Here is a 5491-nt window from a genome sequence, read left to right as displayed (position 1 = left end):
TTTTTTCTATTACGATTTAATAGAAGAGGAATACTTTAACAATACTAAAACAGTTGTAATATGCTTCATCAATTTCTTAAACCTGATTAATTTAAGAAATTTGCCCAAAATTAAAAGTTAAAACAGATAACAGATTACTGATTTGAGAGGAGTGAGGCCCTGGGTAATATTAGAGAGTGGGTAAATTATAATAAGTTAGGTTCTCTTCTAGCGAAAGAGTGATAACTGTTAACCCAAAAATACAGCCGCCGGGAACATATGGGAAGATGTTCCCGATGTGCGGATGGATTGCTTTGTCAAAAGTGTTTGCAGCAGATTCAGACTCTGTAGTACCTTCAAGTCTCCCTGCGCTGATTTCTGTGACATGTCTCTTGCATAATCATAATTTACCCCTGACGGTTTCCATGGGTTATATCAGCTAAGGGCAATTTTAGGATTTTAATATCAATAAAAATAGTATATTTAATAAAATTATAAAAATAAGTTAACTTTGTATTCAGAGCCGCCCACCGCAGCCTTCAATACGCTTTCGACACGCCTCCGGCAGTGTCTCCGACAGCTGCCTCCGACTGTCGTCTCCAACAATCGAGAAAGCCACCTCTCTCTCTACCCATTTTTTCTCCTCCTTCCTCACTACCTTCGACCAGCCCTGTTCACACCTTCTAGAACACCGAAATTTCAAAGGCAGTACTATCCTAGCATTCTCACACAACTCCGGCGTATATCTGATATCTCAACCATCGCTCGGTTTCATTTTCTTCCTGTATCATTTCTCCTCTTCACCCCACTGTTCAAGGCTTTTTGTAAACAATCTACGAAAGCTTTGTTCCCGGTCCTCATCATTGGTTAACCCAAAAGCTCTGTTCTCAGTCTTCATCACCGGTTAATCAGAAACATTAGCAACGACGGAAATCTGACCTTTCCATCCTTCCTTTCCATTTCGAAGGAGATTTACAGTTAAGAAGTTAAGGGTATCGTCCTTTCCCATCAAAATTTCGATCGCAAACCGTTTGGCCACCGTTGATTGAGAAAACAGTTCGGAGCTGAGCTAATTGAAATCTCTCGTGTACATCGTCCTCAGTCAGGCCAAAATCTGCCCAGGTAAGTCCTGCTTGCGTCATTTTCTTTTATATATATCCGTTTCTTCTCCTAGTTTCTTGCCATGGAGTTATAGGCATTGGACTGGCCCTCGGAACCAGTGAAGAAGCTCCCTGCCGAACCAGCTTCAGTCAAGTTTCTAACACACCCACCCCTACCGTATTTCACATACTTCATCTATGGTTAACTAGTTATTTATCTTCTTTTAGTTGTGCTTATCTTTTGCGGTTCTGAATGAATATATTTGTTAGAAGTTTCTGAGAAAGAATCAATCAGTTCTCTGCAACTTTTTTTTATCTGTTTTTGTTTTCTCTTCCGATGATGCTTTTGCTTGCCCACGGTGCGTTAGTTTTCTTTTTTTTCTTCTGTTCAAGGCTTAAACTCTGTTCAAAATAAGAAGTCTGTGAAGTTTCAAATCCTGATGTATCATTCCCTTTCAATCAGTAGTTCTATCGATCTGTTATTCGTTAGGTTTGCTTTACTTAAACTTGATACTGGCATGGAATTTACTCTGATTTTAAGAGTTATATTTCCTGTTGTGTTAGTTAGATTTAATGGTCGTTTGGTTGGATCTTTTGAGACTGAGATGAGAAGCACGAAGTCTATTTAGTTGTTGCATGTCACTGAATTATGATCTCGGAGGCGATTGTTGGTGTGATACTCCCGATTCCCATTGTTCCTTTCATCTGCCTCCGCCCACCTCCGATAACGTTGTCGGAGGCGAAGGCAGAGGCGGAGGCGTTGCCGGAAGCGGCGGCGCTGGTAAACAGATTACAAGAAAAAGGAGATAAACAATGATTTTATCCTTAACTGATATTATTTTTAAAAAGTTATTTTCTTTTAAATATTTTTAAAAATATTACTTTTATTAATATTTGAGCCCAAAAATTGTCCTTATATGCAATATCCCAAAAAAAATGAATAAGTACTCAACTTATAAAATTACAGCCCCTCATAGTAACCCTCCCCCTATAAATTGCATCATGTCCGTGATTTTGACATCAATTCATGGTTAAGATTCACGATAGAACTAAAAATTTTTAGGTGAGCTGAATATTAATTTTCCTAAAAATAATAATTTAACAAGAAATAAGAAATATTAATTTTATCATGATGGTGATTGGTGATATCTCATCATGATCAATGGCAAATTAAACTGTGACAAGGAGGTGACTTTTGATGGCTTGATTTTTTGATAAATTACTTGAACAGTCTTCGTTAACTTTTAAGCCTTAATCCTAAAAGGTTGTCATCACTGATTTCATTCCACAAGTGTATTTTATTATTATTATTAATTTCATGCTTTTAGATTTTCAATGAAATAATCATTATAATACATAAGACTGATCATTTGAAACATTCTATTTTTTCATTTATATATTAAAAAATTAATACAAACATACCAGTAAAAAATCTGATCAATTTATGATTATAAAAAAAAATTAATGTAGGTTTCTTAATCTTTAAGAAATGTTGGATTAGGCCCAACCTAAGCTTAACTTCAGGTTGGGTTGGGGTTCAGAACCTCAGGTTGGGCTAGGGTTGACCTCAACCCGCCAGACCTATCCTGACCCAATTTGCACCATTAGATTTGGTACATTATTTGTATATGTCAAATTAATTGAAATTTGGTGGTTGGGATTGATTTGCTTATCATAGGAAAAAACTTTCATACCCTAAATTTTTATGTTGAGCGATACTTATTTGGGCTAGATTGGTTGAAGTCTTTGTACACTAATTGGATGACTGATATCACTTTATTTGGCTTATATGTTAAAAGAATGGTGCACTACTTAAATAGTCTAGATTATTTCAAATTTTATTACATGATTAAGATGACTAAAGTGTCGTTTGATTGCACTTTTTAGAGGTCTGAATCTGAAAATGTTATTTTTCAAACCTCACCCCTTGTTTGGTTGTACCTCCTAAACTAGGTCTAAAATTAATTTTCAGATCCAAAAATCATAGACCTTGGGTCAACTCTTAATGTGCTCAAATGCATTTCAGAATCGGCCCAACGTCCAAAATATTCTTACAACCCCCAAACCCAAAAACATTCAACCTCTCTTTCTCTCTCTCTGCCCTGTCTTCCTGCCACCGCCACTGCAAGTTGCGGCGACTCTCTCTCTCTCTCTCTCTCTCTCTCTCTCTCTCTCTCTTCTCCTTGTCTTCCTACCACCACGGCTCTCTCTCTCCCCTTGTGTTCTCTCTCTCCCCTGTCTTCTCACCACCGCCATTGCCGCTATCTTCTCTCTCTCTCCCCAAGAGCAACTCTTTCTCTCCCCTTGTCTTCTTGCTCTCGCTCTTTCCCCCTGTCTTCTCTCTCTCTCTCCCTCCCTTGTCTTCCCACCATCGCCACCACCACTGCAACAAGTAGCAGTGATGGTTCAGTACTTCGGTGAATAATAATAATACTTTTATTAATTATTAATTATTAATTATTTTTATTATTATTGTAATATTTTTTATTAAACATTAATTGTTTTATTAAATTTACTTGTTTTATTTATTAATTATTTTTATTAACTAGAAACCTTTAATTATTTCATTAATTTTTAAAAAATATTTTATTTTTTTTGTAAATTATTAATTATTTTAATATTTTTATAATCATTAATTCTTTTTTTTTTTAATTTTAATCATTTCATTTATTAATTAGTAATTAGAATTTATTATTTTTTATTTGTATTGTTTCAATATTATTTTGATGTTGAAAATTATTTTTTTGAGATAATGTAAATTGAATTCAACATTTCCAAATTGTATGTTTTAGGAATAAAATAGTAAAATCAGCAAATTTCATATGGTAAAGGGTTGATCAAATACAAACAAACTTATGGATTCAGATCCTCTAGAAAATAGAAAAGCAAATATGCCTCTTTTCAGATTTCAGACACATTTAATATCTTTTTAACTTTTCAGATCTGAATTTTCAGATTTATCAAACGCCACCTAAGATTGATTAGTTGCCCTAAATTAATTTGATATTCTAAATTTTTGCATGATTTGGTACATTTTTAAAAGGGTTAGATTAGTTCAATCTTGATACATCGTTTCGGTCATTTGGATGGTTGATATAAATACGCTAATATTAAGAAATCATTTTGATGGTCCAGATCTTTGAATTAATTTGGTATATTATTTACATAGTTATTTTCTTATTTTTTATGAAACTTGGGTAATTTGGAACTTCGTATACTATACAATTCCCCCATTCCACGTTACTTGGATTTTCAGGATTAGTTTATTAGTATCGAGCCATGAGTTCAAAACCTTATATGTTGGTTTTTCAGATTATATTTTTCGAGGCGGAGACCGGCTTCAGTCCTTAAAAAAATTGTTCCCACACCGTCCTTATAGCTTGTGCAAATATAAATATGTATAGTATATAAGGTTTTGCATTCTACATATTTGTATTTGTACTCTTTCTATATAGAGCCTATAATGTATCTTTTCATCCACGGAAAGATGTTTTAAATGCATGGATGCAAGTGTTATTAATACGATGTGAAGATAAATTTTGTGAGATTGAACTAGTTTATTGTTTCGTTTAGTTTTTAGAGTAGGAAATCAGACTAAACTGTAAATTACAAGAATCACAAACTAAATCAAATCACAAATTTTGCTTTGATTCAGTTTGGAAGGAATACAAATACAAATATATACAATGCATATACATACAAAATAATACAAAATACAAAGTTTTGCATTCTATAAATTCCAAACTGAGCCTTTAATTCAATTCAGTTTAACTGTCTGGACGGTATAATCGACACCCTAAACACGAACACTGAAATGGGACAATATTCCTACAGTTGATGTATGGTGCAAGATATAAGAGAACATATTTGTAATTTTGTATGCCTAAAATTGCTTTATTGCCTGGTAAGTGGTAGCTAAGCAAATGCTGCTTAATTAGAGTCAAGCCAAAAGAAGCAAAAGGCAAAGGTGACCATCTGAGAGTTCAAATCAACCCCCACAAGACTGTGCCCCACAACATCTCCAGATGATGAAATCACCATTTATGATATTATCACCGGAAGATTTGAATTCATCATCCGATCCCTATACACCAATTGAAAGTCAGTTTGCTGCTGTTGTTTTTATTTTCAAAAATAAAATCAACCTTGTTATCGAACACTCCCTTCTAGTTATACATAGATATTCCAATTTAGAAATTTTGACCTGTCAGTGCATAAGCCAAAATCGTTCTCCATGCCCTCAATTCTGCTTCCGAACGTCAATTCTTGATTCGACGAAGAACACCATCCTGATTGGAGAGAATTTCCCTGGTGAGATCAAACAAGAAGCCAAAGTATCGGTACTAAGGGGGTATTCGTCAATGTGTATGGTTTTGATTTGATTATAATCCAGAAACAAAAAAAAAAAAAAC

General features: G+C 34.3%; 1 long non-coding RNA gene across 1 annotated transcript; it reads left to right on the top strand.

Annotated features, from left to right (window-relative positions):
• The first annotated feature begins 661 nt into the window (after positions 1-661).
• LOC148868503 (uncharacterized) lies at positions 662-4601 on the top strand. The gene is made up of 2 exons (XR_016106943.1): positions 662-1101; positions 4392-4601. It is a non-coding gene; the product is annotated as an uncharacterized LOC148868503 (long non-coding RNA).
• The last annotated feature ends 890 nt before the right edge of the window (positions 4602-5491 follow it).

The sequence above is a fragment of the Nelumbo lutea genome, chromosome 2, assembly GCF_056320005.1.
Source record: "Nelumbo lutea isolate HS-2025 chromosome 2, American lotus-T2T, whole genome shotgun sequence".
NCBI classification, from domain to species: domain Eukaryota; kingdom Viridiplantae; phylum Streptophyta; class Magnoliopsida; order Proteales; family Nelumbonaceae; genus Nelumbo; species Nelumbo lutea.
Note: the sequence above shows the minus strand (reverse complement) of the source record. Positions and strands in the feature narration are given on the sequence as shown.